Here is a 24,315-nt window from a genome sequence, read left to right as displayed (position 1 = left end):
TGTGAGCAGGGGGTCAAGCCCTGGGTCCTCCTGGTCTGAAGAGGGATTGCCCTTTTCTTTGTATGCCCTTCCCTTCGGTCACCCGGGCGAGAGACGCCTTTGATCTGAGAGTTAAGAGCAGGAAGGAAGAGGCAGGGCTAAGAAGGTGGGTGTTGCTTAGGCCAGGTGACCTAGATCCACTTGCACCTGCTCCCCATCTGCAAAGGAAAAGAGGCTGGAGGGCTTCTTTAGTAGGGAAAAGAGCGGCAACCAGGACGGCACCAAGGGGGCAGGGCTTGCTAAGTGGGGAAAAAGAGCGGCAACCTGGAAGGTGCCATTTGGGTGGGGCTTAGGCCAGGTGATCTAGATCCACTTGCACCTGCTCCCCATCTGCAAAGGAAAAGGGGCTGGAGGGCTCCTTCAGTAGTGAAAAAAGTGGCAACCTGGAAGGCGCCAGGTGGGCGTGGGTTAGGCCACGTGACTTAGATCCACTTACACCTGCTCCCCATATTGCACCTTCCGTGCTGACCATTTGGATTGAGTACAATGTATAACTGCGTCAATGAGAAGACCCAATCAGGCGGTGCGTTTTGTTAACCCACTAAGCCCACGCCGTATGTCAAAATCTGCATGTGCAGCATTGAGCATCGGACCACTAGTTTCATTGGTGCAGGTATGTGCATTTGTGTCTTCCACACTGATACTGACCAATCAGATTGTGTGCTCTGCTTATGCATCTACACATGACTCATAATCTCATCAATGAGAAGGCCCAATCAGATGATGCGGTTTGTTAATGCGGCTACGTCCACGTGATATATATCACACCACTACAACTCCTTACCTAAGCAAAGTCCATACGCACATATGAATCATAGTCTCAAAGCCAACAACATTCCCAAGTTCACTTTCTCCGAAATCACCAATACTGAGGCTATCAACATCCTTCAACATCTCAAACCCTCACTCTGTAAGGGTGACATATGCCTCCCAAAAATCATCAAAGAATGTACTGAGCAGCTCGCTCCTCTCATCACAGCGTTCATTAATGCATCATTTAGGTCAGGCATTCTCCCAGACACCCTCAAAGAGGCCTGGGTGCGCCCCCTCCTAAAAAAAACCACACTTGACCCCGCAAACCCTAACAACTATCGCCCCACAACCACAGTTCCATTCCTTCGAAAATTACTTGACAAAGCCGCCCATATACAGATCCAACACTACCTGGAATCCAACGCAATTCTAGGTAAGAGGCAATCTGGATTCTGTAAGGGACACGGAACCGAAACTGCCCTTCTAGACTTAAAAAATGAAATCACTAACATCCTAGACAAGGGCAAGCCCGCCCTCCTCCTCCTCCTCGACCTATCAGCAGCATTTGACCTAGTAGATCACGACACTCTCACCAACCATCTAACACACCCAGCACACTTTTCCAATGACGCGGCCTCATGGGTAACTTCCTTCCTCCAAGGCAGAGCTATGAAAGTCTTCTCTAACATAGCTCATGCTGCACCATCCATCATCCACTCTGGGGTTCCTCAAGGCTCCTGCACGGCACCAATGCTATACAACCTCTTTACCAAGCCCCTATTCGACAAACTGGACGCTATGGGGATCACCTACATGAACTACGCTGATGACACACAGATACTCCTGCCCCTGACTGGTAACTATCATCAAGACTCCACTTCCCTCCAACTAATCTACTCCACCATACAAGCCTGGAGGGCCACCAACAGCCTCTGCTTGAATGGGGACAAAACTGAAATCCTCATCTTAGGCCAGAAGCCCACCCTTGCCAACCTCAACCCACTCTACACTAACTTTAACATAGACAACTGCACTATCCCAGTCCTATCATCAGTTAAAACACTAGGTGTTCACATAGATGCCACCCTATCTATGGATAAACAAGTAAGCGCAATAGTCTCGGCTTCGGCACTGAGCACTAAACTCATCAATGCAATAAAACGTTCCTTACAAAAGATAACTGCCTGTCCATCGCAAGAGCCACAATTGGAGCCAAACTGGACTACTGCAATGCGCTCCTAGCCGGCACCTCCAAGAACAACTTAGCAAGGCTACAAACCACCCAAAATAATGCTCTTAGAGCAGCTCTCAGCATACCAAAAAGAGAGCACATCACCCTAGCCAGGAAAGCCGTCCACTGGCTCCCAGTTAAGGACAGGATTGCTTTCAAAATCCTGACCACAACGCATAAATGCATCAACCTCACAGCACCATCCTACCTATCTGACACTCTGTCTAGATCCCAATCCACAAGACCCACCAGATCCACATACACCAACTGTCTCACCATACCACGCATCAATAGATCAAAGGCCGGAGGTATAGGCTTCCCCTACCTGGCACCTAAGCTTTGGAACGCATTGCCCACCAACCTCAAAGCAGAAACATCCCTCCTCTCCTTTCAGAAACAACTTAAATCTGCTCTCTTCAACTAACTTGTGCACCTGACCACCGCTACTATCTCTATGTACAAGTACTCAAGCATAACCATTACCCAATGTAACCAAGGGTACAACTGCTTGTAACTAAGTTTAAGAAACACTGTAACCAGCGCCACAATGCCTTCGGTCTGATGTGCGCTTAACAAATGCGAATAAATAAATAAATAAATAAATAAATATAATGAAATCCGTGCGGCTAGCATTTACCAATCGCACCATGAGTGTCATTGCTGTGGTTATGAACATTTGTGCCTAGACCATCCACCAATCAAATTCCACGCTCTGCTTACATGCTTACACATGACCCATAACCACACCTATTAATAGGGCCAATCAGGCTATGCCATTTGTTAACATGGTTGCGCCCATGCCATATGATGTAATCCGCATCTGCGGCATTGACCAATCGGACCACGAGTTTCATTGAAGCATTTATGCACATTTGCACCTAGGCCATCGACCAATAAGATTTCCTGCTCCGCTTACCTGCCTACACATGACCCGTATCAGCATCAAAGAGAGGGCCCAATCAGGCGGTGCGGTTCCTTAACACAGTCAAGGGCCCCTGTGCCTAGACCATCGACCAATCAGATTTTGCACTACATTTACGCACCTAATACTCATAACCGCATCTAAAGCATTAACTAATTATGTGTCGAATTCCGTAGGCACGGCTATGATGATAACACACGCTTGCAGCATAGACCAAACAGACTGCACGCTCCGGTAATGTGGTGACACATGACTCATAGCTGCATGTATAAACCGTGCCGCCTTATTGGCTGATGGGTTTAGCCGCAAATATTCTCCACACCCATGCACAGCTTCATAACTGTACTGAGCAGGTTCTCTGTGAGGTATAAGAAGGTCAATTTTAGCAAACTCATCATATTTTCCCATCCATTTTGCAATGTATTGTCTATTTCCCTCTTTCCTTTGTCCTGTGATTTGTTCTGTTTGTCTATTCATTATTTTGGTGTGTTTTCTTTTTTTTAACTTTTTTTTATTTTAAGTGGCATAATCTTTTTTTGTGTGTGTCTTTTTAGATTTTATAATGTTTTCCTCCCAGTTCAGACACTGTTCAACATGTCTGAACATGCCAGTAGCAGCAGTGATGATGTGATTTGGGTACCTAAAAATAATTATGCAGAATGGAGTAAATGGTAGATAGTTGGATATACTTCCTAGTGGAGGAGCACCACTCTCTTAAAGAAAGTGAAAATGTACAGTGCAAGAACTGCAAGATAAAACTATGCTGGGGACCATCAAATGTGCCATTTCAGAGTTTTGGGACATCTTTCCTTATTCGAAACCTAGTTAGAGTCCACTGGGATGATGTAGATGAGGAATACAGGAAGGCCCACGAGCAACCCGAAAATACAGGCTCACGGACCAAATTCTGCATGGTGACGAACAGCTTATACTTAACCTCGAGAGCAGCAACCACCACGGCAACCTCTGCAGCATCCACCGCCACCACTACACCTACCAGGACCTCCACCTGGCCCCAACCTCCCCACTGCTTCTGACACCAAATCTAAATGATTGCAACGTTTTGTGCAAATTATGCCACATTTGGTTCATGGAGGGAGATGCCACCCTAGATGGCTTTGGACAGGCTTTTCTGAAAACCAGACCCTCTGCCATTAGGAATATTGTTTTGTATGTGCCATTTGCTTTACCCCCTTTTTGTAATAAAAAATAAAAAGTAAAAAATAAAAACAATACAAAAAAATAAATGTTACCATTTGTACCCATTGTTACAGGTGTAAACCCTAATGTTCTTCCCATCACCGTTCCACACTCCTCCTTACCTCTCCCCAAAATGGCCCTTTTCAGCACCAACCTCTAAGTTATAAAAATAGACAAAATAAAGCGCAAATTGCACTAAAAGATTACAATATCTTAGGTGATCTGATTCATGCAGTTTGTGTTGCTGAAATGTATAATCCAATATGATTTCTTTATAGCCGCGGCTATGGAGTACATTGACTTTTATTTTTAGCCGCGGCTATCAAGGGCCCCGGTGAGGCCTAGATATAGTGCATTTAGGTGTGCCAAGTTGCAATTAGCTTTCTCCTAGCATTGGGTACGACCTCCAATCGCTCCTGAGGTTAGCCCCGCCTCAAACTCGCCATATCGTTGGATGCTGCGGTAGCCGCGGTTATCAATTTATGTTTAAAATAATTATAAATGATTTACATATTTATATATATGTGTATTCAGTATTCCTTGCAATTTACATTTTAGGATATATAGAGTGTAAGAGATGATGGGTGTATGGTGAAGTAGCAAGTATAGAATATGTAGTGATCGGGTGAGTAGGGTTCAAGAGGGTACTGGTAGAATAGAGTGGGTAGAGAAGATGTGGGTAGAATGTATGGAGTGTGGGTAAACTGTCAATAGGGTGAGAGGGTGGGGGTAGTCAGAGTTAGATAAAGTGGGTGGGTTTCATATATTTCATGGACACGTAATAGATATAATGAGAAAGGTATCATGTGCACTCTTCTGCATGTAAAAAAATAAAACAAAATTAGAGAACATACTTTATGTAATTCAATAAGTTACAGTTCTACACATAGTTAATTTTTGTTCTGACCCTCATATGTAGTACATCATCTGCATTATGTTCTATACACATTTGTGCGTATTGCACTGTTTTTGTCTGCACATATAATAATCATTGGATCATTGGAAAAAAATCCAAGGTTGATTAAAAAAACACATACAGTAACACCCCAGTGAGGTGAATGTGTGGGAATGTAGTGGGTGGGGCTACATTCAATTTGTACGGGTTCACAGGGTGCAGTATGGTGGGTGAGAATACCAAGGCTGGAAGTACGGTGGGTGGGGGAACTAGGGTAGGGTGGATCAGGTTAGAAAAGAGGGGGAGGGTGGATTGGATAAAAAGCGACGGTGGTACAGGGGGTGAGGGCACAATGTGTGGGCAAGGATGGAGGGGGTGGGTGGATGGCTGAACAAAGCATCGATCCTCCCAGGCAAAATAATCTGCAACATTACCAAATCTGGAGGCACTTTATGGTGGAGCAGCAGCACTCCCTAAAACAGACAGAAAAGGTGCAGTGCAGGATTTACAAAAAAAGAAGCTAAGCTGTGGACAATCTAACGTCCCTCACAGAACTTGGGGATGTGCTCTCATCATATGATATGATATGACATTTATAACGCGCCTTTACACAAGTGTTTCAAGGCGCGACGAGGCAAGGGAGGGGGAACAGAGGGAAGACAGACAACGATCTTACTAGGCCAGGTGCCATTCAGATCACACAAGTGCAGGGGAAGGGGGGAAAAGGATAGTGCGGGGGAAGGGGGAAGGGAAAGTCCAGTACATGGGATAAAAAATAACAAGATAAATAAAAGAACGGCCAGCTGGTGGCAAGTGCATGGCGAGTGAATAAATAAGTTCTGGTGGTCAAACAGTCCCCAGGTGCACAGGTTGCCAAGGAGGCAGTGCAGGCGTGCAACTGCCAGGGTTTATCCCAGAGATCAGATGGGTGGCCAGGTAACCCTGCAGTATCAGTATCAGCACTTAGTCCGAGTCCACTGGGACAACGTTGAAGAGGACTACCGAGAGGCCCATGAGAAACACAAAATACAGGCACCTCGGCAGAACGCTTGTTCTCTTCACTTACAAGAATCATTTGGTTATCAGGAAAAAAAACAAGGTGGATTGAAAATGCCCATACTCTTTGTAAAACAACTCTTTCACTTTCCCCTTATTGCTTTTTCTTGAAACTACTGCCAACAGTTCCCATGGCGTTAACTTCTGTGCCAGCAGCCATCACAAACACCTCTGCACCATCCACCTCGACCACTGTATCTTCCACAACCTCCACCGGCAAAATACAAAGCTTTGTGCTGCAAATGTCACAATTGTTTCATGGGTCAAGATGCCATTTTCTGCCACGGAGAATTTTGAACAGCTAAACCTTTAACCTCAGAGAAAGTTGTGAAGTCATTATTTAAGGTAATTATTTTATATTTGTTAAATATTTTTATTTTCAGTGGCATAGTGCTATTTCTCATGTCTTTTTCGATTTTTGTACATTTTCCTCCCAAGAGAAAACTGCAGACAGCTAGAGGTGCCTCATTGTGGTGGTGCAGTAAACGTTTAAGACAAGTGCAAGCAAATAACTCTTTCACCCCAGTAACCTGCAGGAAAACATTTGCATATGAATGTTGTTCTTTTAAAAAGCATCAGAATAAAACACTGCTAATGAATAGCTGTATGAACAGGGATCGCTATATTTAATAGCATCTCAGTAAAACACTGACAATGCATACGTGTATGAGCAGCTCTAAAACGTTTCTAATGCTGCAAAGTAAAAAAAAAAATTCACTTTCTAAATACTTTCATGGTACAATTAACTGCCACTTGATGTGAGCAGGTGGAAAATAGTGACAATATATATGTCGACTGATAGCAGTGGTTAATAGAACTGACACACACACAAAGTATTGGTAGAGTGTATGGATAGGGAAATAAATGGTGGGGGTATAATAGCAGTACCAAAGATGTAAGCAGGGGGACGACATGGGAAGAATCCCAGTTAGGTAACAAGGGAGAGAATAAAGAGGCTGCAAGTATGGTGTGTGGTTGCATTAGTAAGGATGGGAGGGCGTTGGGTGAATTTACAGAAAGTGTGATACAGCGTATGCACGGAGGTACAGACACTAGCCATGTCCACAGTAATATGTGCACAGTGATCATGTCATAATATGAAGAAAAAAGGTTATTAGAAAGAAAAAAAAAGAAATCAAAGTTGCTGCTACTTCGGCCTACTTCTTGTTAATTTTCTCATAGACAAAAAAGGTCAATTCTTTCTGGACCATGCAGCCCAAACTGCTGGATGGATTTGGACCAGCAGGTCCAAAACAACTTGGGCACGAAGCATTGACTTGAGGCCTTGTTGTGGTTTGGGGATTTTCTGTCTAAATTTTTTTAACTCAGTGATCTAAAATAGATAGCTATATCATGTGTAAATTGAGAAAACTCTGTGTTTTTAGAAATGAAACAGCTATCATCTTTGTGTGTGATGCAAGAGATAGCCGCTGCTATGGCTAAGGGTATCGGAAAATGAAATGCACGAATAAAAGCCATTTGCAGGTCAACAAACATGCAAATGGAATTAGTCTAGAGGTGGAGGTGGCAAGAGGACACCAAGTGCAATTTGGGAGTTGGAGGGGTCTAGGGGCTGAGTTTGCTACACAAAGCTTTTCTGCAGCCTCAGCTATGGACAGAATAGCCAACATTTGAAAGCAAACTGCATCACAGAAATAGTGTGTGTTTTGTGGGGAATGGTAGAGGGCAGGGGAGGTGAGGAGGAAATCACGGGTGTGTCGGGAGCAGGCACAGATCAAAGAGACACTTAGTGAGGGCCTGGGGAGTGGGAAGCATTTTTTTCTCTTCTGCCATTTTTTCGGATATTCAGAGCTATATTATGACTACAGATAGCCAGCAGCTATAGATATTTTACAGCTACAGTGCCGTCGGACTGAAAAACCACTCCTCGTTTTACCTAATAAATGAGCCCAAGTTAGAAGACCACTCAGAGCAGCATGTTGCCTAATACATGTGCCCAAGTAACAAAACAACTTAGAGCAGCATGGCCTGAGGGGGCTGGCCACTTTCTCGCTTTAAAGCTATGCAAGGTCAGTTTGGGTTACTGCATGCCATGTGTTTTTTTCATAACACAATAAGAAATCACGCTGCATTCATATTTTTTTAAAACATGCTACTGTCAGTCGTTGAAAGTATTGCATTGAGAGACGTTTTTTTTGCCTTATGCTGAATTGCATTCTAGTATCTGAAGTCTCCCAGTCAAGATGGGGGGGGGGATATTGCCATTATTGTACACTTTTTGCCTAACATAATTCTATGCAGACTTATACATTTGAGTGACACTATGATATATGTACTTTTCAAGTTATCTTTATAAAGCACTAGCTGGGGTACCCAGTGGTGCCCGTGTCCTAATCGAGTGGTATCTCCTGTGCCCTGGAAGATGTTGCTCTTGTCCTCTTGTCGGCAAGTCTTGCTTCAGTTTGCTCTGGCATCTCATTTGCCCTGGATAAAGTTACTCTTGTCCTCTGTTGTTGTTGTGTTTAAGAAGCTCTTGCTATTGATGCTATTGATGTTTGCTTTGCATCAGGTGGACCTTTTCCAAATGATGTTCGTTTTTTGTGCGGCATGTTTCAGTCCCTTAATGGCTTCAGCACATTTGAGAAAATGTCAAAGAAAGATTGATTGCTTGTGCTCTCTTCTCGTGAAAGAACTTAAGTAAACTGTAACCTTGCCATTTCACATACTTGGAGTTGTGTGATAAAAAGAAATTTAAGATTCTCTTTTTATTATTCCTTAAAAATGCTTTATTAAACAGTTTTGAACTGTAGACAGTACTAATATATTTTTGCTTCAGGCCCTTTTCAAATGTTGCCTCCTTCTAGTAACTACTGTAGTGAGTCGGGGTTAACATCAGTACATGAGGGTGTCTATGGAGTAAATATGTTGCATAAAAACATAGACTACAATCTTGCCCAGGACAAATGTGGAATCCATGCAAACTCTGGTAACAGCGGGTTCGACAGTGTGGATTTGTTTTGCCGGACAAACATAGACACACACATACTAAAAATGTTTTGCATATAAGATCTTTGCATCCAAATATAGACTACGATCTTACTCCAGACAACAGAGGAATCCATACAAAATTTGGTAGACGTGGGTTCAACAGTGTGGATTTGTAAAGCCGGACAAACATACACGCACACATACATTCAGCCTTATGTATAAAGATAGCTTTGTTGATGCCAGACATGGGGGTGAGGATGGGAAATGATGAGAGGGTAAGTAAGTCATGAGTATTTGCCCACAATGTGGCAAAAGAGTTTGCAGTCCTGTACACTGGTGTAGTTATTTGCCCCTGATTGTGGATTCTTTTCACAGCACAAGTAAAGGACACAGGTGGGTAGACAAAGTCACTCTTCTTAGAGGGTGGACGCAACGCCTTGTTTTTCTTTTAGGTTGGAAAGCTTGCTTAAGTATTTGACTACCAGGATTGTTGTCAGCGTGTCATGCTCCCAGTGCAGACAGTTACCAACAAGACCATGAGCACTTGTTTCGTATTGGGATTTTGTTTTCATGAGAATATTTCATGACAGATTACTGGATTTAAAAGGTAAGCACCTTTTATACATTGCCAGCATTTTTACTGGAACATGTCCTCTCTCTGGTTATGTTTCTAGTATTCATAAATTATTTTAAAAGTCCAATGCTATTTTATGTTGCTCACTTTCTTCTAAGGGAAGGTCAATTTAACTACATTTGTGTTGTTCACTTTAGGATATATGTTCACTTACTGTACATATGTTCATGGGTGCTAGCTTTTGATTTTTGCTATGGGGCAAAAGTACCTGGGCACACGTTGTTCTTTCAGCCGTCATTCTGTTTCCTTTTCCATGCTGCTTAAATCCAGTTAGTTGTGGTTGTGCTATGTATCACAACAGTCACCAAGAAACTGGCCATAAAACAAGGGGTTTGTAGCCAGCAGCTTAAGCAAAGTGTGTGATCCTTGGCAAATAATGTAATCTCAATGTGACTTCTCAAAGCCTGCAATCGTTTATACATAGCAATACCACTGTAAAAACAATAACAGTTTGAGATTGATGAATGTCTTTGAGCAATCGGTTGGAATATTTTTTAAAATATAGAATGCCCGTGCCCACTGGCTTGTGGTCCAGTAGTGTTTTAAAATGGCCTGTGGGCTAATATGAAGACCATGGCTAGTGGTCTGGTAGCATTTTAAAATATAGAGAGGGCGTGGCCGTAGGCCATGGGCACTGACAATGTGCTGAAAAATCAATGGACTAACAAAACCCTTGAAATTCAAGAAAGTCCATGGGTGATGGCCATGGCTAGTGATCTACTGGTCTGGTAGTGTTCTAAAATTGACAGAGGGCATGACCTTTGGCCATGCCCACTGGCCATAGCCGAAGGCCATGGCTAGTGGTCTGCTAGTGTTCTAAAAAATACAGTGGGCACGGCCATAGGCAGCGGACAATGGCCATGAGCGGAACAAATCTATGGAATAACAAAACACTTGAAATTCAAGAAAACAAATTTAGTTGCAGCAATGTTAAGGTGAGCAATACTTTGTAACAAAACCTTTGAAATTCGAGGAAAACACGTTAGTTGCAGGGTCGTTAAGGTAAGAAATTAACACAATAAAAACCCTGCAATTCAGCTAAAGCCACCTTAACTTTGCATCCCCTGTTGCGCGGCCTATGACCATAATGATAAAATCACAGATGACATCACTGATTACATGTTCTATAAGAACACTGATGACATCACAGATCACATCACTGATGCCATCACTGGTGACAAGTCATCATCATCAACATTTATTTGGATAAAAAACCATAAACCAAACAGGTAAAAACAGCCAATACATCAACACATCAGTAATAATCGCCAGAATTTTTAAAATCAGAATATATGCAGATTATTAAAAGCAAAGGAAAACAATTCATGTCAAAAATACAGAATAAAGCTTGCCCTCAAGCATCGTTTTCCTACGAAACCAGGATTTTCTCAAAAATTCCAAGCAGCCTCATGTAAATGGTGTTGTTTCTGCACGCAACAACAAAAAATCAGAGCGCATTGCGCTTGGGTTAATTTAGCGGCTTTAAGCGGTGGGACAATAGTCTTCTTTCTAATATCATGGCAAATAGGGCAATATAAAACAAAGTGCAACAAATCCTCTTTTGCACCGCAACACCCCGGGCAAACTGTGGACAGCTCCTAGTATGAACAGGATTTGGTTATGGCTCTAAGCCATAAGAGATTAAATCGGACCCTGGTCAGGGCCCAGCGGTCTGTTATTTTATTACTATGTAAAAGATAAGATTGGATGCTATCTGGACCTGAGATCAACACATGATTTCTATTTGATTCAATAATAAGCCCAGTTGTTTCCCTATTGGCCAGAGCTATAGGATAACACATAAGCTTAAATGTGTTTGATGCAGCCAGAGTTAAGAGGACAGCAGGCACTGCAAACTTGGGGCATTTAGTTGAAACAAACACTGAGAAATAAAATTCAGCCATGGTATTTTACACAAAGTTGCACTCTGCATTAGAGCCTTAATAACCATGTGCGTTAAGTGAGCTCTTAGGTTGGACCAAAGTGCCAGCCAGTGCGAAAGTGGGGCCAAATGCCAATCATCACCTATGTGTGGGGTTCCCAGTTCGGTATCTACAGCATAGTTTGTCGCTGAACTGGGAAGACCCAGATCTTTAAAAAAAGAGGTATTCTCTATTACTTTAATCAGAGAGATTCTTCATTGTCCCACAAAGCCACACCGTAGTTCTTTGCAGCCTTGATCTGTGCCCTATAAAGTTCCAAAATAAGTTTAATTGGCTGACCCTGGCACATATTCTGAAAGTGAGACAGACCCCCCCAAGGAATGTAATGGCCATGTAATCACATTTTTCCACACATGGGATGAATTCATCATTACTCAGCATTTTTTGCATGTTTGTCCTCCTGCTTCCCTTATTATAACATACCATCACTGCTGATTTTTATGCATTTACTGATAATTTTAGGTCAGATATAAAAGCAGTGTGGGTGTCAATTAGATGTTACAGGGCAGTTGGGGTACATGCTAGCAGAACCATATCATCTGCATATGCCAATACAGGACAGGGTAATACAGCAATCTTAGGAAAATCGGCCTTTGTCTTAACCAGAGCCTTAAATAGGCCATTAATGTGTAGGTCAAATAGCACAGGGGCTACAACGCACCCTTGACATACTCCCAAAGTCACCTCAAAATATCCATACATTGTCCATGTTCCCCGAATCTCACACATGCTTTAATGTCCTTGTGGATAATCTGCAACACTTTTACCAATTCAGCTGGGCACCCCATGGACCTGAGCACCTGCCATGATATAGTTCTAACAACTCTATCAAAGGCTGTGCTAAGGTCCATAAATGGCAAATAAATTGGGTAACCCCTTACAAAGATGGAAGATGCTCCAGCCAGGTACAGGTTGAAAGCTTGGTCTTGTGTCCCATAGGCCTGGCTGGAAACCATATTGGATACCTGAGAGGATATCGCTATCAGAAATCCATTGTTCCAGATGCTCCAACACAGCACGTCAACAAATCTTAAAGGATCCAGTAGTGAGATAAGCGTATATGATAGCACACTTCCTGGATCTCCATTTTTAAAATAATGGGTAGATAATTGTGTTTTTCCAGGACTGTGGGTATTCCCCCAGTTCCAGGTAGGAGTTAAAGCAATTAGTCAGTAACGGGGCCCACAGTTCTAGTTCCTCCTTAAATAGATCAGCAGGTATTGCATCTGGACTAGGCGCCCGGTTATGCAATGGAGGAGCGCTCCCCATCCTCATATCTTGCTGACTGCCCTAAAAAGGGACTTAAAATGAGCTGACCAAGCCCTAGCACTCACATGGTTCTCTCTATGAGTCATATCCCTCTTAAAAACCAGACCACCTGCGACAAATTCCCATGCGTAAGTGCAGAAGTGCTCTTGCAAAGTGCCCTGTTACCCCTGTGGAACTCTCGTCCATTTGGAACATTGAATATAATTTACTCAACCTATGCTGTGGAACCTTGTTGATACGAAGCCATGCCCCTTTTCCAGTCAGCTGATAAAAAGTCCTGAACACACACCCTAGCACACGCGCCCATACGGAAGTGCCCTTGTAAAGTGACCTGTTATCCCGTGTGGAACTCTCGTCTATTTGGAACGTTGGATGTAATTTACTCAACCTATGCTGCGGAACCTTGTTGATACAAAGCCATGCCCCTTTTTCAGTCAGCTGATAAAAAGTAATGCACATGCGCGCTAGCATGCACGCCCATACGGAAGTGCCCTTGTGAAGTGCCCTGTTACCCCTTTGGAACTCTCGTCCATTTGGAACGTTGGATATAATTTACTCAACCTATGCTGTGGAACCTTGTTGATATGGTGTGTTAAACAGGCATTGGACATTATATATGTGTGTAATATACATTTAGAGTACATTTAGAGTAATAAACCGCTTTGTTTATCATTTTTTTACTAGAAGCCACGCCCCTTTTTAAGTCAGCTGATAAAAAGTACTGCAAACGTGCCATAGCGCACACGCCCATGCAGAAGTGTCCTTGTGAAGTGCCCTGTTACCCCTGTTAGGCCTGGGGCAGGGGGCTGGTTGGCCATTGAGTTAACTTCCATAAGTGCCTCCTCACTCCTCTTTTCTTCTTTTAATTTTCTTTAGTCTTCGAAGTAGAGTCACTTTCACGCCTGGATTTTTTGTTCTGAAAACAGCATGATGCTACGAAGGGCCAGTGTAGGCACAGTGCCTGTGAGATCTATGCAGGTAGGTCCATATAAACGAAGTCCAAAGCAACAAGGGGCGCGGATGTATGACAACATATTATCCGCGTCTCTTGTTTTTACTACTGTGAAGAACACGCTAAGGATGGCTCTTGCCATGCCTCTTCCCTTGTCGCCTCCTGACCCAAGTGATTCAGCTTTGTTGGAGTTGGAGGTGGCAGGTCACCCTTTAAATATTCCCAACTTGGGTGTCTTACTGTTTGACCATATGATAGAATTGCCCCCCACTGCGAGAATGCAGTGGGGAGAACCTCTCATGTAACCCTGGAAGATTCCTTTTTGGACGTCCTCCAGATTTTCTGCCTGAAGATGCTGCGCTTCTTGCATTATCGCATCATACTCATGATTTCGGTACGCCTACAGATGTGCCGGTGCCCTCAGCCCAGATCCCGGGAGGGGTGGTCCCGGCACTATACATCTATAATATGGATCCAGTGCTAGCGGAATTGAAAAAACACACCCTGTCTCACAGACATAAGGATTTTATTAGAACGACTGTTGGTGACTGTTAAACCAATACCACATGCAAATACTAATATGCCTGAGCCAGTCTCTAAAAGTACCTGATTGATTGGGCCTTAAACAGGCAGATTGTGCCGGGGAGGGGGTGGAGGGCGAGCGCGAAACATTTTTTCAGGTGATAGCTGCACAACAACTTGAAATAGTGGAGGAGCTGTCAATGCCCAAATATCCTGCAGAACAATAAAAGAAAAAAAATAGTAATAAAAAAACAACCCTATTGTGTTTCTACCTATTTTGCAAGATAACTCCTGAAGAATTATTGGCGTTCTTTTATAAGGGAGGATGTGGAGATAGTAGACACACTGCGGCATGGTTTGGATTCCGATGTAGAAGGGGACTTAGTGATAGACATGGGGGAAGGTACCCTGGCGGTGAATGCGCTTTCCGACGAGATGTCCCATAAGGGGAAGACTAAACATAAAAATAAATCTAAATTCTCAACTAATCTCAAACCTAATAGCCAAACTGGGGCTTTTCCTCCAGCTATCCCATTACAAGAGCAGACAGCTATCAGCATGGACGATAGAGGGGTATATCAGCTGTTCGTGAAAAAACGTTCTATTCAGGCCACATCTCCTTCACTATCGGCTTTAATCCCAGCAGTTGGGCCTGTCATGGACAGGTCCTCTCCCCAGATAATGGAGGCCCCTAACACCTTAATAAGAGCAGAAAGGGACGCATGACCTTTGCCCCCTGGTCCACAACTGGTCTCTGATAGTCAGTGCCGTTTGGCTCTGACTGGGGTGACAAGATATTCCCGGACTTCCCACATAATTCCGACAGCGGCCCTTGACCCCATGGGTAGTGCAGTTACAAAGGAAATTTATCAATCCTTGCCCTCAAGACTGAAGCTGGCTGTGCCACCCCTGGAGAACCCCTCCCTGGAAGCCTTTATTAGAACTACAATTGAAAAATGGCTTGAATCTAAATGTAATCCCTCTGCTGTAACAGCTAAGAGTTGATCACTGAAGAATCCCACACAACAAGTGCACCCCTTACACAGGGAGGGGGAGACTAGGGGTCCGGTTGTCGTCCCTAGGTTAAGCCCCCCTGTCACCCACCCTCCCCAATCTGACTTAGCCGGCGCGACTACCGATGTGACATTGTTCCCGGACGGCCAACAGGACAGAAATACCGGAATACATCCCCAATCTGATCCTAATGGGAGGATTCCGAAGTACCTTTTCCACAATGACCTAAAAAACATACACTGGAGGCAACCTTGCCATCCGGACCACTCAAGTGTTATTTTGCACTTTCTGTTCGATTATGGAGGCCCGGTTTCTCTGAATAGAGAAAGGGTCATGTGTAACGCTCACCTGATTCTCGCAGAGGCGCCGGTCTTGACTGGGCGACTACCGTATCTTCAAAGGTGATGTGTAGCACCGGTTGGCTCTTTGGGCTGGACCTCTGTGCACTGTATGCCTGACTCGAAGAGTAAGATGTCTGCAGATAGAAAATATGGGATTAATGAACTGGGGTTATTGGGGTGTCCCTATCTCTTTCCTTTTCTCCTCTCCTGTAGAACCCCAAAGGTTAACGCTCTCACCTTAGGTAAGTGAACGCCGAGCCCTCCATTTGCCTCGGGGCAGGGTGCTGTAACCAGTTTCTTCACTGGATAGGTAGCGCAGGCCTCTTGACTTCAGAGGACTGCTGTCCGTCGTTTACTTCACGAACGGTGAGTTCCGAGTATTCCCAATGTCTTTAAAAGTCTTTTGTAATGCTGTCTCTTATTTTGCAGGGTTCCGGCGATGGCGGTTGACAGGCTGAAGTGAGTTGAGGATGGACCCATATGCGGAATAGAAGCGCCTGGAAGCGCGTAAGTAAGTGCTTGTTGCTTGCTTCACGATGCGTACTAACTGTCCTTTTATTTTGCAGGTACCAGTTCGGAGCTGCTGGAGAATGCCGGAATACCCACTGAGTTCGGCGTGGTTGGAGTAATGGCACGTGAGTATTTAACGTTACCCAATGTCTTTAAACGCACCTTCCTTTGTCTTACAGATGCGGGATGCAGCGCCGAAGGCCTCCGGAGCGTGCGAAGAGTTGGTAAGCTTTTGTCTTTCAGATGCCGGAATGCAGTGCGATGACCTCCGGAGCGCGTGAAGAGTAGGTAAGCCTTTGTCTTTCAGATGCCGGAATGCTGCGCTAGGCGTTGATGACAGCCGATGGACCAGGTAAGAGATGCGCTGTCACTGAAGACCGTAGTGCTAACCTGTTCTTTCTTGTCTTTATAGATGTTGCTGAAGACTGGATTCAGGATGGTAAGCCTTTTTCCTTTAGGCCCAGGATCAGATGCAGAAGACACGATGAGCGTTCTGCTGCAGAGGATGCAGAATAACGCAAAGCAAGATTCATCCATCGGGTGTGGTTTAAATAGCCTCCTGTAGTGCTTAGGTGTCTTCTTCCACAGCCTCGCCTAGGTAAGAAAAGAGTTCCTGCCTTCCAGAAGAGTTCCAGTGTTCTGAACCTAGGGAGTGGCTCCTGCCCCACCCAACAGGAAAAATAGTCCCAAACAGAAGAGGATCAGAGGCTCATACTGGCAGGTCAGTAAGCAGCATGGTCTGCTGCAGGTAAGTCCACCCAAGCATTATGAGCCCGGCGCTTGCAGCGCTGGGACTGGGCATATTTATGAGCCTGGCGCCACTGGCGCCAGGACAGGGTCCAAAAGGTCCCAATTGGGACTGATTGGCACTCGGAACCTGGGTTATGGGTCTGCTTCCAAGGGAGTTGGGTAAGTCCTGACCTTTTGGAAGCAGAGATCATGACAGTACCCCCCCTCAAGGCCCCTCCCAAACCGGGCTTCCCCGGGGGTTTTGGCTTGTCAGGAAATGTTTGATGAAATCTTTTGATTAGACGAGGAGCGTGGACATATTCTGCAGGTTCCCAGGATCTTTCTTGAGGGCCGTAGCCTTTCCAGTCAATTAGGTAAAATAGCTTAGATTTGGAGATCTTGGAGTCCAGGATGCTTTTGACTTCAAACTCGAGTTCTCCATCAACTAGGATAGGTTTTGGAGATTTAGTTAGTCGGGTTTGAGGTTGCACGGGTTTTAAAAGAGAGACGTGGAAGACCGGATGTATCTTCATGTGAGGAGGCAAGTCCAACTTGACCGCTACTGGGTTTACTATGGTAGTGATGGAATAGGGACCAAGGTATCTTGGGTTGAATGTGCGTGGTCCTTTTAGAGGTAGATATTTGGTGGATTACCAGACTTGATCTCCTACTTGATATTGGGGGGCTTCCTTCCGATGTTGATCTGCTCCTTTTTTGTATTGTTCCTTAGCCCTTTGAAGGTGAGAAACGGCTTCCTTAAAAGCTTGGGTGATTGTAGAGTGCAGGTAGTCTACTGCTGGTGTTCCAAGATCTTGGGGCGGATCCAGCTCTGAGGTTCGAGGGTGACAGCCGTATAAAAGAAAAAACGGGGTTTTCCCAGTTCCTGAGTGGACAGAGTTGTTGTAGGCATATTCGGCTATCCAAAGGATATCTTTCCAAGTCTTTTCAGTTTGTTGCAGCATGCAGCGTAAATACTGTTCCAGAGTTTGATTGGTCATCTCGGTTTGTCCGTCGGTTTGAGGGTGGTGACTGGTCGATAATCTCACATCAATTTGAGCCGACCGACAACAACTTCGCCAAAAATGAGAAATAAATTGACTACCTCGATCCGAAATTAGCACTGAAGGAAAACCGTGCAGTCGGACGATGTTTTCGAGAAATTCTCGGGCCAGAGTTGTTGCTGTTGGCAAGCCTTTGAGTGGAATGAAATGCGCCATCTTGGAGAATAAGTCCACGATTACCAGGATCGTATTGTATCCGGAGCATGGAGGTAGGTCGGTGATGAAGTCCATAGAAAGCGTATGCCAAGGGCGAGGTGGGATGTCAATAGGGCGTAAGAGGCCGGCTGGTCTTTCCTTTTGACTCTTGTTTTGGGCGCATACTCCACAGGACATTATAAAGTCTCTGATATCTTTTTTCCAAGACGGCCACCAGAAGTAGCGCTTGATCTTTTCTGAGGTTTTGGCCATACCGGGATGTCCTTCCATTAGAGACTCGTGATAACAAGAGATCACCTTTTTCTGTAAATCTGTGCTGGGCAGGTATAATCGTTCTTGGAAATACAATAAGTTGTCCTTTACTGCAAAGTCCTTTCCCTGCAGATGCCAATTCTGTATTTCTGCTGGAGTTACAAGTTGCCTGGCTTTATCCTTAATTTCCTCTATGGATTGTGTGGTTATTACACCCAGAATTCTTTGTTCGGGAATGATAGGTACAGGTTTAGGGTTGGTCAAGTGTTCTTCCACTCCCATCCGAGAAAGGGCATCAGCTTTACCGTTTTTTGTGCCAGGTCAATAGGTAATTATGAAGTCAAACTCGGCAAAGAATAGTGCCCAACGGAGTTGTCTAGAGGATTGGGCTTTTGCGGTTTTCAGATATTGCAGGTTTCGGTGATCCGTAATCACAGTAACGGTGCGTCGGGCCCCCAGAAGATAATGCCGCCAAGCCTTAAAGGCAGACTTGATAGCCAGAAGTTCCTTATCAGTAATAGTGTAATTGATCTCAGGAGGCGAGAATTTGCGAGACCAGAATGCCACGGGATGTAACTGATTCGTTACTGGGTCCTTCTGTGATAGAACTGCCCCCATGGCAAGGCTCAAAGCATCAGTTTTGACGATGTAGGGGAGTTCGGGGCGAGGATGTTTTAGAATTGGTGCAGAGATAAATTTTGTCTTCAAATTCTGGAAAGCTTGTTCCGCCTCGGTAGACCATTCAAAACGTTTGTTTTTCTTTAACAAGGCGGTGATGGGCTGGACTATTCGAGAGAATTCGGGGATAAACCTGCGGTAAAAGTTGGCGAAGCCTAACATGCTTTGAACCCCTTTTACGGAGGATGGTGATGGCCATTTGAGAATTGCATCGACCTTCCTTGAATCCATACGCACTCCGCTAGGTGATAATATGAATCCCAAGAATTCAACTTCAGTCACGTTGAAAACACATTTTTCCAACTTAGCGAAAAGTCTGTGTTGACGCAACCTCTCGAGGACCATTTTCACGTGTTTCCGATGTTCAGATTCCGATGAAGAATAAACGAGGATGTCGTCAATGTAAACGACAACACATACATCTATGAGCTCTCTGAGGACATCGTTCATAAAATATTGAAAGGCGGCCGGGGCATTGCAAAGTCCGAAGGGCATGACCTGATATTCAAATAGCCCATACTTGGTGCGGAAGGCCGTCTTCCATTCATCGCCCTCTTTTACTCGTACCAAGTGGTAGGATCCTCTAAGATCCAGCTTTGTATATATGCATGCTCTTCTGACTTGGTCCAGGAGTTCAGGGATTAAAGATAACGGATATCTATTCTTAACGGTGATCTGGTTCAGGGCGCGGTAATCTATACAAGTTCTAAGGTCCCCTTCTTTTTTCGGAACGAAGAACAAAGCTGAAGAAGCAGGGGTCTTAGAAGGACGAATAAACCCATTCGCTAGGTATTGATCCAGGTATTGTCGGAGGTGAAGGTTCTCAGGCTCGGTGAGGGCATAAATTCTGCTACAAGGAGGAGTAGATCCAGGTATCAGGTCTATCTGGCAGTCATAGGACCTATGAGGAGGTAGAGAGTTAGCCTGATCCTTCCGGAAAACATCTTGGAATTCTAGGTATTCGGGAGGTAACTGGGGAGTCTCCGAAGAAATTGCTGCTAGTGCAACACCAGGTGGAGGGTGACAAGTAGAGACACATTCTGGGAACTGAACCGTTCTTGCTCGCCAATCGATCCGAGGATTGTGTTTCTCTAACCAAGGTATCCCTAGAATAATCTGGAACTGAGGGGCCTTGATCACATCGAACACGATCTTCTCATGGTGTCCATCTTGACTTACTAGCGTCACTTCTTGAGTGGTATGCGTTACTGGTCCGGAGGCTATCTCCGTACCATCCACCGTAGTAATGACGTCCTTTACAGCCTTGGGTCAAAGAGTTAGATTCATCCTCAAAACCATTTCATGATCCACATAATTGCCGATGGCACCGCTGTCGACGTAAGCTTCAATCGCATGTAATCGATCCGGATGATCAGGGCTAATGAGGACCATAGGTATCACGAATGCGAGGTCACGGAACTGGTTTTAACGCTCGGCAAGAGGACCTCTATTCTTGTCGGGCGAGGTCGTTTCCCTGCTCAGAGTTTGTGACCTTGGTAACTGCAGCTCCTACCGCCTTCTTGGCTGGTTTCACCGGACAGTCTCGAAGAAAGTGCCCTGAGTTTCCGCAATAGAGGCATAATTGCAACTGTTTTCTCCTTTCCCGCTCCTTTTGTGTTAGTGGTCCTTTCAGGCCCCCTATTTGCATGGGTTCCCCGGAGTCTACTCCTTTGGAAGGAGTTGGTGGTTTGGAAAATACCCGAGCATCAAACTTGGAACGATCGGCCTTCCTGTTCTGCAGTCTGTGATCTATTTGAACGACCAAGTCTATATAATCCGAACAGTCTTGTGGGGGATTTACTACTTGGGCTAAAACGTCTTTGAGCTCTCCACGTAGACCTCTATAAAACAGCGTAATCCTTTTGTCCTCAGGCCATTGAGTTTCCACTATTAGTCTATTGAAAGATGTAATATAAGCCAAAATGTCTTGATTACCCTGTCGCAACGAAAGAAGCTCATTGTCCAAGGCCTGCCCCTGTGAATGTCTTGCGAACAGTTTTTCCATACTAAGCTGAAAGGCTTGAAAATCATGGAGAACCGGATCATCTTGATTAACTAGAGGGATCGACCAGTCTGCCGCATTGCCACTAAGGTACGAAAGCACAAAAGCTACTTTAGCTTGATCAGTTGGAAAGGCTGCTGGCCGGCATAAAAAATGCAACCGGCACTGATTGATAAATACTGCAAACCTCTTTGGGTCACCAGAAAATCGTTCGGGCGGAGCCAGAGGTACATTCCCAGGTAGGTTGATCTGCACTGGATTCATAGAGGATGTTGAAGGAAGATTTGCCCCTGATGTGGGTAACGGGGTCTGTCCGGCTTGTGACTGTAGCAATTGTCTAGCAAGATCGTCTGTTCGCTCCTTGGAAATAATTAGTTCCCTTCTTAGAGCATTCGTTTCCTGACGAGCTGCATGCACTTCTGCCCTTAGTTCCCCAAGTAACCGGGCTAGGTGGTCGGTATCCGAGGTTTCCATAGCGCCTGGGCGAGAGTTTTGCGGTAGGCTTTGCGTTCTGTAACGCTCACCTGATTCTCGCAGAGGCGCCGGTCTTGACTGGGCGACTACCGTATCTTCAAAGGTGATGTGTAGCACCCGGTTGGCTCTTTGGGCTGGACCTCTGTGCACTGTATGCCTGACTCGAAGAGTAAGATGTCTGCAGATAGAAAATATGGGATTAATGAACTGGGGTTATTGGGGTGTCCCTATCTCTTTCCTTTTCTCCTCTCCTGTAGAACCCCAAAGGTTAACGCTCTCACCTTAGGTAAGTGAACGCCGAGCTCTCCCTCTGCCTCGGGGCAGGGTGCTGTAACCAGTTTCTTCACTGGATAGGTAGCGCAGGCCTCTTGACTTCAGAGGACTGCTGTCCGTCGTTTACTTCACGAACGGTGAGTTCCGAGTATTCCCAATGTCTTTAAAAGTCTTTTGTAATGCTGTCTCTTATTTTGCAGGGTTCCGGCGATGGCGGTTGACAGGCTGAAGTGAGTTGAGGATGGACCCGTATGCGGAATAGAAGCACCTGGAAGCGCGTAAGTAAGCGCTTGTTGCTTGCTTCACGATGCGTACTAACTGTCCTTTTATTTTGCAGGTACCAGTTCGGAGCTGCTGGAGAATGCCGGAATACCCACTGAGTTCGGCGTGGTTGGAGTAATGGCACGTGAGTATTTAACGTTACCCAATGTCTTTAAACGCACCTTCTTTTGTCTTACAGATGCGGGATGCAGCGCCGAAGGCCTCCGGAGCGTGCGAAGAGTTGGTAAGCTTTTGTCTTTCAGATGCCGGAATGCAGTGCGATGACCTCCGGAGCGCGTGAAGAGTAGGTAAGCCTTTGTCTTTCAGATGCCGGAATGCTGCGCTAGGCGTTGATGACAGCCGATGGACCAGGTAAGAGATGCGCTGTCACTGAAGACCGTAGTGCTAACCTGTTCTTTCTTGTCTTTATAGATGTTGCTGAAGACTGGATTCAGGATGGTAAGCCTTTTTCCTTTAGGCCCAGGATCAGATGCAGAAGACACGATGAGCGTTCTGCTGCAGAGGATGCAGAATAACGCAAAGCAAGATTCATCCATCGGGTGTGGTTTAAATAGCCTCCTGTAGTGCTTAGGTGTCTTCTTCCACAGCCTCGCCTAGGTAAGAAAAGAGTTCCTGCCTTCCAGAAGAGTTCCAGTGTTCTGAACCTAGGGAGTGGCTCCTGCCCCACCCAACAGGAAAAATAGTCCCAAACAGAAGAGGATCAGAGGCTCATACTGGCAGGTCAGTAAGCAGCATGGTCTGCTGCAGGTAAGTCCACCCAAGCATTATGAGCCCGGCGCTTGTAGCGCTGGGACTGGGCATATTTATGAGCCTGGCGCCACTGGCGCCAGGACAGGGTCCAAAAGGTCCCAATTGGGACTGATTGGCACTCGGAACCTGGGTTATGGGTCTGCTTCCAAGGGAGTTGGGTAAGTCCTGACCTTTTGGAAGCAGAGATCATGACATCATGGCTCTACTAAATGATATCCCCTGTGAGAAATTTATCTTCAGAATATATAAAGAGGGTGGATTTCATTCATCCAAATCGGTATGACTATGTACGACCGTTTTTTCATTCCTGCCTGGTTTATGATAGGGTCCTACCAGAAACCCAACAATTTAATCTCCTGGGCTATGACATTTTGATATTTAGCCCAGACCTTCTCCGTTCCCCTTATAATCAAGAAAGTGGTCCCTTGGTTAGCGGTTGCCAGTTAGGCTCACATACTAATGTCAAGCCAGCCTTGAAATCTGAAGAAGATACTAGTTGGAGGTGGCTTTCCCTATCACTGCGAGAGTCTATCTCGCAGTTACAATACTTGAAACAAAGCCTTTAACCGGAACAATGGCTTCCTATTACTATCCTGGAACACTCTGGGTCATTCTTATTTGTCCACTTTTCCCGAGAAATGTTCTAACCTAATTAAGAGTAATATCAACTGTATCCAGGAGACCTGATGGTCTCCCCCTGGCACCTAGATGGATTTGATATTCGCTATGAGTTGGCCACTAGGGACCCTAGAGGTAGGCCTTCGGGAGGGCTTTTAATTGCAATTAAGCTGGGGGAAGGACTAACCATTCTTGATATTGTGTGCCCCCCCTCCCTTGTATCCTGGTAGTAGTTATAGAGGCGGGAGGATGCACTACTCCTGTTTATTTACTTATTTTCATCATCTATTGCTCCCGGGATGCAATTTAGCAGAAACCATTGGCAAGATGGACAGCTTGATTGTGGATTTAATGATACAATTTAAAGGACTGCAGATCCTAGCTATGGGCGACTTAAATGCTGAAATCCCCTTAGCCAATCATCTAAAATTCGTTCTATATTCAGGATTCCAAACTTCTATTTGCTGGAAAGGAGAAGGTACAACCAATAGAGGAGGCAGCTCGGGCTCCTCCAGGAAGATAATGGGGGGGCCATCTATGGTACCAGCACTTTCGAAACTGGGGCTTACGCTCAATAAATTCTACTCTTAATTTGGCCCGTGATCCCCACACATGGTCGGTAGGTCCCAGGTCCTCTACTTTAGATTATATTTTTTTGTCTGAGTTTTTATTTTGTCAGGCACCTTCTTTCAATATTATATTCACTTCCGCTAGTGACCATGGGATTTTAGAAGTTGCAGTTCACCTTGTACGGCATAGGCTACCTCGAAATCACATGCCACAAAAAGTACACTTAAATCCAACAAAAAA

This window comes from Ambystoma mexicanum, chromosome 7q (genome assembly GCF_040938575.1).
Source record: "Ambystoma mexicanum isolate Mex_15411 chromosome 7q, UKY_AmexF1_1, whole genome shotgun sequence".
NCBI classification, from domain to species: Eukaryota; Metazoa; Chordata; class Amphibia; order Caudata; family Ambystomatidae; genus Ambystoma; species Ambystoma mexicanum.
The sequence above is the reverse complement of the archived record's forward strand: the minus strand, read 5'-3'. Positions refer to the sequence as shown.